At 45.1% G+C, this 10,436-nt stretch overlaps 1 protein-coding gene across 1 annotated transcript in view; it reads right to left on the minus strand.

Annotated features, from left to right (window-relative positions):
• The window catches only part of TMEM184A (transmembrane protein 184A), a 61,632-nt gene extending 52,365 nt beyond the window's left edge, over window positions 1-9,267 (minus strand). The window contains exon 1 of the mRNA XM_063934598.1: window positions 8,960-9,267. The gene's annotated coding sequence lies outside the window, so the exon portion shown is untranslated. The remainder of the gene's footprint in view (window positions 1-8,959) is intronic.
• Window positions 9,268-10,436: the final 1,169 nt, after the last annotated feature.

Consider the following 10,436-nt stretch of genomic DNA (forward strand, 5'->3'; position numbering starts at 1 on the left):
TGGGATCCAGGGATGGGCCCTCATTCAGATGTGGACGGAGTTGCTATCACTGCTGCTTACATAGAGGCAGCAGCGATTGCACTAATATGGTAATGCAGCAGGGGGCGTCATACCTCCTGCTGTATTACTGATCCGAACAGTGTCCAAGGACACAGTATCGGACCTTCCCCGGCACCATCGGCTGGCTGCATGATCCATGGGGTTGTGCAAGCCAGCCACCGAAGAAGCTACCATGAAGCCAGGAAATCTCCATCCTCTGACAGAGATCCTGACCTCTTCACTCCCCTGCAACAGCGGAGACACGCCTCTGCTTGGAGAAACAGAGGCAGTCACTGCCCGCAAATGGCATCAGACTGTCACTTACTGATGCCATCCTGCGTCCACTGTCACAGTCCCGTACTGCACATGTGCAAAGTACAGAACATCTCCTCCCTCTTACCTTACACTATCACTGACTGACTGGGTGGGCTGTGGACACACTGTCTACCCCTGCGTCTCCTGCCTCCTTCTCTCACATGTGATGCTGCTAGCACTGAAGTCACAGTGCCTGTAGCACCTCCCATCCCCCCGGGCTCAGACTCCACCCCCTCCCTCTTTGTAATTTATACAGATTGTGGTGCACTTTGCACTGCAGCTGTGACTAAAGCTGGTGGGCCAGCCCGGGGTAACGTACCCCGAGTACCCCTTAATCTGGCTTTGGGATAATACTTCAAAACAAGCAGGTTTTAGGACATAAAAAAAGGCAGCAAAATAGGATTTGTGTAATAAACTAAAATAAAAGCTGATAGGAGGAATGAGAATAAGGGTAGTTTGTATCGAAAAGATAATATTTTGCTGTGTCACATAGAAATCCATTGCTCTAGTTCAGTGGTTCTCAAACTCGGTCCTCAGGACCCCACACAGTGCATGTTTTGCAGGTAACCCAGCAAGTGCACAGGTGTATTAATTACTCACTGACACATTTTAAAAGGTCCACAGGTGGAGCTAATTATTTCACTTGTGATCTGTGAGGAGACCTGCAAAACATGCACTGTGTGGGGTCCTGAGGACCGAGTTTGAGAACCTGTGCTCTAGTTAGTAGTTGGTTACAGCACAGTAGCTATTTTCAGGTTATCCTGTGTGACATTACTCACACCCCTTTCAGACATAGCCATAGACACAGGAATTTGCTGCGGCAAGTGGAGTCTACCCGGGTCCTGCTTATGTCTGAAAAGATCAGACCCGGGCTGACAGTCCCAGGTCCGCGATCCTACAATCAACCAGGGTTATTCCCTGATCTTGCAACCCAGGTCATTGCCCTGGCTTATGTCTGGATGGTGTGACCCAGGTCATGCCAAGGAGGAGTCAACTGGCTGTTTGGGTCTGCCTGGGGCTATTACAGATGAGCATCAGACAGCAGAGATCAGAAAATGGCGCATTGCAAAGATAAGCAGGTGTGGGAGCGATGGTCAGTGCTTGGAAAGGAGGACATAAAGGCCATGGGTCTTCAACCAGTGGCCCTCCAGCTGCTGCTGCTGTGAAACTACCCATCCCAGCATGCCCTGCCACAGTTTTGCTTTTAAGGTATGCTAAAACTCAGGCAGGGCATGCTGGGTGTGTAGTTCCACAGCAGCTGGAGAGCCACAGGTTGAAGACCCATGGTTTATAGCAACTCTATCAATATTCTCCTCCTGAAACTAGTAAAACTGTGCAATGTAGCACAGTGGGAGCAGCTGCATCAGACCGCCGCTGAAAACAAGGAACTCCGGGCTACACATGTGCATTGCATACTTGCCAACCCTCCCGGAAGCTGCGGGAGACTACTGATTTTTGGGGTAATCCCCCGCAGCCCCAGAAGGGTGTGTGACTCTTCCGCAATCCGTCCGCTTCCTACTGGATCGGGCAGGACAGGACATCAGCGTTGGAAAGGGGATGTGGTTAAAGCCCCTACCTACGGACCCGTGAATTACAACCATTTCTCTGGCTTGGGGGAGGGGCCTAATAACATGACAGTCCGGTCCTGCCCCCCAAAGTGACCCGCTGCCTCTCCTCTCCGGGCTTCTCCCGGAGAGGAGAAAAAGAAAGAAAGTAGGCAAGTATGCATGTGTAACGCATCGGCTATGATTACAGCAATGCAGTGTTCACTCAGTGTGCATTACCTCATTTTTGTGAGCAAAAAAGTGTCATCTCAAATGACTTCATGCTGAATGCCAGGGCAGACAAAGCAGATATGTGAAAGGGGTCGACCCAAGCAAAAACCTGGGTCTGCGGTGTAGTGTGAAAGAGGTTCTCTGAGCTGGGACCTGGATTACAACCATCTTGAAAAACCCGGGTCAGAGCGTGTATTTGCCAGGGATATGTCTGAAAGGGTTCAGTATGAATTACCGGTGGCCGGGATGTCGGCCGTCAGTATACCGACAGCAGCATCCCAACCACCACTATGCCGGTAGCGGTGCGAGCGCTAGAAAGTGCTCGCCCCGCTGCAGGCACGGTGGCTCACTGCGCTCGCCAGAGGTTCTTTTTTTCCCTTTCTGAGAATTTCACCACCTATCAGGATTCCAGCGTTGGCATTGTGACCGCCGGGATCCCGACTAGCGGTATTAACTGCATCCTGTCTGAAACGGGTATTAGTTTCTGCTGGCAGAAGTATAACAAAATCTTATCTGGCTAAAAAAGCCATGGGGGGGGATTCAATTTTGAGGGAGGTTTAGCGGGTAACCTTGCTTACCTCATGCCCAATTTTGGATTACCTTGGTTATGTGCGCTCATAGAGATTTCACTGCTGATCACCCTGCAGCACATGGAAAAAAAAAAGAAAAAAGAGTTGCTCTCCCATCCATCTTCCGACTGGGGAGGGGGCTGCTGGGAGATGTAGTTCTTCCAGCGTCCGGCTCCGGTGGTGGTGGGGAATTACACTTACACTAAGGGACACAGACACTTATGCACACTCCACACGCACTACATACAGCTGCTCCAGACCGTGCTCCAGACACTGAATGAAGAATACACCGCTTCTGAAGGTAATTACAGACTAATTAAGCTAATTGGAAATTCTGGGGTCCCAGAGCAAGTCCCGGTGATTTTTTTCTAAAATTAACACTTTTAGGAAAAATCAGAGTTGCTCTGGAGGTACGAGAAGAAGGAAAAAAAAAAAAGAGGACGCGTGATTTCTCTAGAAATCACCACATCCCATTTTCAGTCTCCTAATTGAATAGCAAAACTCCGCGACTGTGGGAAAACCCCCACGCCGCAGAGTTTTCTAAATTTCCCCACCCGCAATTGAATCTGCCCTTAGGAGTTGTACTGTAGTTCATAAACACATTTACATTTCTAGCCTACAACACATCATTTCTGGGCCTATCTGCACTAACAGATAAAGTAGCACTGAACAATATGTGCCCATACAAAGGAAGATATGTAGATTGATTGTGTGTCAGACAGCCAAGTGACTTGATCAATCTAGAAGGTATTTAGCCGATGCACTAACCACACACAGACACTTCTAATGGTTTTCTATTGTATTCAGTATCTATCAAGGCATTTATAGATTGGGTCGGCTCTGATGTACATTTAGGAGAGTGGATGACATTTTGCACTGTCAAATACAGTTAAATGGGAAGACACAAATATTGAATACCCTGCTGACAATAGATTTCTACATTCGCAGCAAGTCTCCTGTGCCCGTTCACCTTCACCTCAACACACATCGACTGCCTGGCCTAATCCATTTATACTTGCAAAGCAAGTTTAAAGTTTAAAGGCAAACTATAGACAGATCGTTACATAAAAGTACAATGCAGGTATAGATGTATGTTTCATAAATTAATATAAGAATTTTTTATTCACTGTATTTTTTTATTTTTTTATGACACGCCACCTACTGGCCCTCACATACATCCCTTCCCTATAAAAACAGTGAAATAACCTAATGTAACATTTTTATATTTCAATTAATAAGTCGTTCTTAGGTTTTATTGCAAAAATAAGTCTGTAGTGTCATCTGTAGAAGCCACTATACGGTTTATGATGCCTGTTATTCTAGATGTGAACATATTCAAAAAGGTACAGTAGGTATACCTACATTTGAATGAATCTTTTTGGTGAAACAGTGGCAGATTTACCATAACATCACATTATTAATATAATTTCCAGCAGTACAAGCACTGAAAGATAACGGAATGGTTGCCAATGATGAATGTATAGAGATTATTTATATTGCCACTTTCAATGAAGGCGCTATTCATTTTTAGTTTACTCTTGTGGCTAGTGTTTATTTGGTGTCCATGTGATATGTGGTGTCTTGAGCTTTCATTATGATATTATACCTCTCTAAAGGGCCCACTTTTAATTTTATTTCTCCGAAAACACAGCACACATTAAGTATCCCCTGAATGTATCACAGGGGGACCACAGTAGATATCTCCGATACCTGCTGCGATTCCTCCATTCCCCTCGGCAGCCTCATCCCCCATATCTTTCTATGGGGGCTGTGATGCTGCCAGATTTCCAAACATCCGAAATCCAAAACATTCTGGAGATTGGCCCCCGAAACTACCGCCATCTAAATGTGGCAGTAGCCCATTATAGCCTATCAGCTACACATCGCGGATGTAGTTCAAGAGAATTCCCCAGGAACCATCCGCCGTAAAAAAAGGCTGCTGTGTATGTGCGGTCAGTAGGACCGCGCAGAACCCCAGGCAGCCCTTACAGCACATCGCAGGGACGTCCCTGTGGGTGCATGTTAATACATTTACCCAAAGTAAATTCATATTGCAATGCGATCCTGGGCACCAATATCACGCCCACATCGCACTGAATGTGATTAATGATAAATGGGCCCCTATATCTATATAATAATTGTGTACGGTTGTCCCATCTCCTCAATGTGTCTGCACGAATAGCTTCTACTGCGAGAAGAGACGGGACAGCCTTTAGAAGAAGTGGTGGAAACACAACGGGGCTATGATGGAGCAACGACGAGCTGGATGACAGCAGAGAGGGGTGGAGCTACAGTAAGTGACTAAGTTGACCCGGCTCCGTTAAACTAGTATTACTATAATGCTGCAGAACCACATCAGCATATTCTGTATTGTTGCAAGTGATTTCATGTTGCTATAACTCATACTTGCCTACTTTTGAAAAAGCATTTCAGGGAGATTGTGACCGTAACACCTGTCAGCGCGGACGTGTTCTCCTACATCTGGAAGGCGTGTCATAAAAATGACTTACATTCAAATCAGAGTTGCCTACCTTGCTGCACCATCCTCCAGGAGGCTGCAGCGTGGTAGGCTAATGGGGGCGTGTCCGGTGGCGATGTGGGCGGTCTGGGGCGTGGCCGTCAGGGAAAGCGAGCGATCGATCCGGGGGCGTGGCACCATAGTCACATTATTGTAGCCCTGCCCCCGCTTGACAGTGCCGAGAAAACAGGCACTGTACAGCAGGGGGCGGAGCTACGATGACGCAAATATTGTCATCGTATCCCCCTCGGACCGCCCACTTGTTCTCTGCTGTGGGCAGCCGAGGGGGGAGTGCAGGGGCTGCCAGGAAAACTGGGACATTTGCCCACCTTTCCGGGGGGCCAGGAGAGCCCCCCGATTTTCGGGTGGCTCCCAGCCTTTCCGGGAGGGTAGGCAAGTATGATCCAAATGTAAATGAGCCTCGAAGTTAGTAAGATCTACTTGTTGAAGAAAAGACACTGATGGTTTTCAGGATTTGTTTGTGTATTGTGCTTTACAAGAGGTTCCATATACTGTAAGTGGCCACAAGAAACCTTATTTAAAATTCAGGTAGCCATAGGGATCATTGTGCCTTATAACCAATGCAGGGGAATGGCACTGATGAGCCCATTTGAAATATATATATTATATATATATATATATATATCTCAATATCATTTTTGGGGGGATATGGTATAATCAGGGAGATTTATGAACAATTCTGGGAATCAGGGAGATTGTTGCTATTTCAGGGAGTCTCCTGCAGAATGCGGGAGGGTAGGCAACTACGGTATCCGTTCACATGGTCGACAGTCATTAGGTCGACCACTATTGGTCGACACTGACATGGTCGACATGGACACATGGTCGACACATGAAAGGTCGATACATGAAAAGGTCGACATGAGTTTTTTAACTTTTTTTTCTTTTGGGGAACTTTTCCATACTTTACGATCCACGTGGACTACGATTGGAACGGTAATCTGTGCCGAGTGAAGCAGTAGCGGAGCGAAGGCACCATGCCCGAAGCATGGCAAGCGAAGCGAGCCATGCGAGGGGACGCGGTGCACTAATTGGGGTTCCCAGTCACTTTCCGCAAAAAACGACACAAAAAAAGTTTAAAAAATCATGTCGACCTTTTCACGTGTCGACCTTTCATGTGTCGACCATGTGTCCGTGTCGACCATGTCAATGTCGACCAATAGTGGTCGACCTAATGACTGTCGACCATAACATGGTCGACCATTCATACAGGAACCGGCAACTAAGCTATAACCCACTGTAGTCCAGACACAGGAAAGACTCAAGAAGAGGACTTTAGTCTTGTATTGAGACACTATTTTAGTTTTTACCCTGCAAAGCTTGGACAAATAGAGGAGCAGATATATGCGGACAGTAACTTGGTATAGAAGGAATTTAAAATAACAAAATTATCTTTGAACGGTGCTTTGATTTCTGTCAATACAGAGAACCTGGTAATATTTACAATGGTTTTAGCTGCATTGTGAACTTGACCTGTGGAGTGTGCGAGTCTGATGGCTTCTGTCATGATTTGACAAAAAAGGGAAACCCGAAAACTGTATTTCCAGCAAAATGCTCCAATAAGCATGACAACAACTCATATACACAGAGCCTTGTGTGCAAAAGAGTGTTAACAGGATACGTAAGTGAGCGTAGACTGTAAACACTGCAGTGTTTGGCTAGTGGTTAGAGAGTAGTATGAACTTAAGGCTTGACCGACACTACGCAGACATAGGCCGCTGTAGTAAGGGATGGACACTTTCATGTAATAAGACAACATCCATTCATATGGCATATATATTATGCTAGCAATGAGGTGCGGATTTAAGAAGGGGCTGACATGGCAGGATAGTTATTGAACAAACAGTTTTATTCACACTTACAGAAACCCCACCCCAGAAAACAATAAGATAGTCCCTCCATAATAGGGTAAAACACTGTATTATTTACTGGATGCATGGAATATGTATTCTTCACATATACAACATATGTATGTCTTCATGTTGTCTGTCATACTGCCCCCTTAAAGGCATTAAATAAACACATCATTTGGAATAAATGCTAGGCTGAGGCATGATTAGAGACAATACAGGTGCTCTATTTTAAAATACAGAAGAACCTGAATTATCTGGTGTAATCCCCCAAGGTTGCATGAATAACCAAAATCATGGTTAATCCAAAAATACATGTACAGCAGTACCTACTGTATTCGCCCCCCCACCCGCGCCGTGAACTCCTCTGCCTGTCAATCAGGCAGAGGTATTTGCAGTTATTGCGGGCCGACTGCATTAAGTGCATGCGTAGGACGGGACCTGCATGTGTGCACAGCAGGCCCTACTCAAAAATTGCGGTCACATTGCATTTGCGATGTGACCTGATTTAGGCCCATAGTCCCAGGTAGGAGTAGAAAAATACATTTGTTGCTGCCCAGTTAACCTGCACTATGGTTTATACCAGAGGTTCTCAAACTCTGTCCTCGGGGGCCCACACAGTGCATGTTTTGCATGTTTCCTCACAGAATCGCAAGTGAAATAATTAGCTCCACCTGTGGACCTTTTAAAACGTGTCAGTGAGTAATTAATACACCTGTGCACCTGCTGGGTTACCTGCAAAACATGCACTGTGTGGGCCCCCGAGGACCGAGTTTGAGAACCTCTGGTTTATACTGTATTGATTTTGGCACGGACAGACAGACAGACACCAAAAAAAGAAATAAATACCACCAATAATAAAGTTACGTTATAGGTAACATTTTTTTAAGGTAAACATGTTAAAGAAAAACAAATGCCTTTTACATAGTGGTAATCATGAAGCTTAACATCATAAATTATATCACCAAGGCCAGCATAGAAAACCGATTTATATTACCCAGGTTGTACATTGCCTTTAAATATTGTATGTTCAAAATCAGAGTTCTTTTAGTTTCAATTAATGTTACTAATTGAACTTTGCTTCTACAGTAAGTACTCTTATTTTGCCCGCTACACATACAGTAGCTTTCCCAATGAATCCAATAGTTTTTTCAGCTTAATATGACAGTATCCACTTTATTCTAAATGTTTTTGAATACGACATGTACACAAGAGGACAGCCAATAAGACTCATGAGAAGTTATATTGCGGCTATATTCTAATGGCCAATACTTCAGTAGGAATGATGAGGAACCTGACTGATGTCTGATGCAGCCATATAAACTCACATTGGTTCTCCCAAATCTCCCTAAACAATGCAGCAGCTGACATGAAAGCCAGGCTGCCCCAAATGATGCACAGATTAATAGCTGAAGGTTTAACATCAAACACATAGAGCAGACTGACATATAGTCCCATCCCTGTCTGATACTTCTCAGGGGCTTCCCAGGTATACTGGGCTTTAATATGGTAACAAAGGGCTTGATAGGTAAATAAGCTTATTCAGACAAACACAGCAATACATGTGCTTCGCTATCAATACACAATGCAAACTAACTTTCCAGCTGGTTAGTAGAGCATGCTGGTACTTGTAGTTCCATAAAAGTTGTACAGCCACAGGTCTCATAATCAAAACACACACATAGAGGCAATGGGGTGTCAGGGAAGATAGATTATATATATATATATATATATATATATATATATACACACACACACTCTTGATTGTCCAGAGCCCAGGGAGACAGGTGTCAGTGAGAGCAGAGGTGGTTTGGTAATCTGTTTAACTGACCAGGATATATGGGGATAAGTGTTGTAAATGTCATACTGTACCTCTATGAACAGCAGAAGTAGTAGTGTGATTCTTTGCAGGAGGGGGCTACACTCCTGGTTATATTCAGCGTCAGAGTGACAAAGTTTCCTCTGGTGTGAGTGCTGGGATAATTCATGGGTCTCAGAGGACTCTCCAGGGATCTGATATGGGAAAGCTTCCCCCTTCCTGTTTCTCCTCTGCCCGCCTCCAGCCAGGTGTAATCTCCTCCTATTCTGCTCTACCTGCTCTGCAGGACTTTGGCCGAGTCAGAAATCCACAGCCCTCCCCGTACTGTACCTGCTGCCTATCCTGGGCCACTTCCCCCAGAGCCTGTAAACGACTAGCATTGTGTCTATATAATGAATCACTAGATTGCAACACTTCTAAAATAAAAAATAAAAAATAAAAAAAAGCAAAATTAAGTGAGCAGAAGACAGCCATTTGGTCACAGAACAGTAATAAAAGAAAATGTATCAATACTGATCTGGGAATTGAAAACGTCTCTGACATACGTTGTTGTCTCGAATTGTATGGGTTTTTTCAGGGTGATATGTCACCTGTAACATAGATGTAAAAAAACCTTGCTGCAGACAGGTCAGTTATGTAGTAAACCAGCTTAATGACAAGGATGCATTTATAGAATATGGCAGTGTGCACTAATCAACTTCTGAATGGTTTTATAAATGATCAGAGCTGTAAGCAGGTTTTGGCAAAAGCCAAATAAAATGAGATCATTTTTAAAAAGTGCTAATTTGGTTGTTGCAAATATTTATCTTTGGCAGAACTCTTAATAATTAATGTTAGTTTTCTTCACTCACTGCAGAAGTACAATGGTCTATGGACCCTGGGCTCGATTCAGACCTGATCGCTGTTGTGCGAAATTGCACAGCGGGCGATTATCGAACAACTGCGCATGCATATGCATTGCAATGCGCAAGGGCAATGCCAAACAGCGACAGAATGGTGCATAAATTTTGATCACCAGGCATATGCAAGGTGATTGACAGGAAGAGGACGTTTGTGGGTGGTAACTGGCCGATTTCCGGGTGTGTCAGGAAAAACTCAGGTGTTCCCAAGTATTTTCTGGGAGAGTGTGTGACGTCAGCTCCGGCCCCGAACAGCCTGTTTGTATCTCACTGTAGGAGTAAGTCCTGGGCTACACGCAGACTGAACAGACTGGAAAAATCATTAGATGGTGAGTGAGTTGCGAACGGATTTGCAGCTGTCCGCTGTCTGGCGATGTTTTTGCATGGCTTACGCATGCATTCGCAAGGTCGCACGGGGCAGGATTTCACTCTCAATGGGCGGTGGCTATCTGATCACAGACCTCTGCAAAAACACAGAGGAGCGATCAGGTCTGAATTAGGCCCCCTATTTGGAATCAGTTGCAGTTTTGCAAATGGCCACCAGCGATGCAATCACAATTCAATTGCATCGCTGTCCCCGCAAAATAAGGGATGCCCCCCTGCCTGGCTGCAAAGGCAGGCGCAGGTTGGC

Source organism: Pseudophryne corroboree, chromosome 7 (assembly GCF_028390025.1).
Source record: "Pseudophryne corroboree isolate aPseCor3 chromosome 7, aPseCor3.hap2, whole genome shotgun sequence".
Taxonomy (NCBI): Eukaryota; Metazoa; Chordata; class Amphibia; order Anura; family Myobatrachidae; genus Pseudophryne; species Pseudophryne corroboree.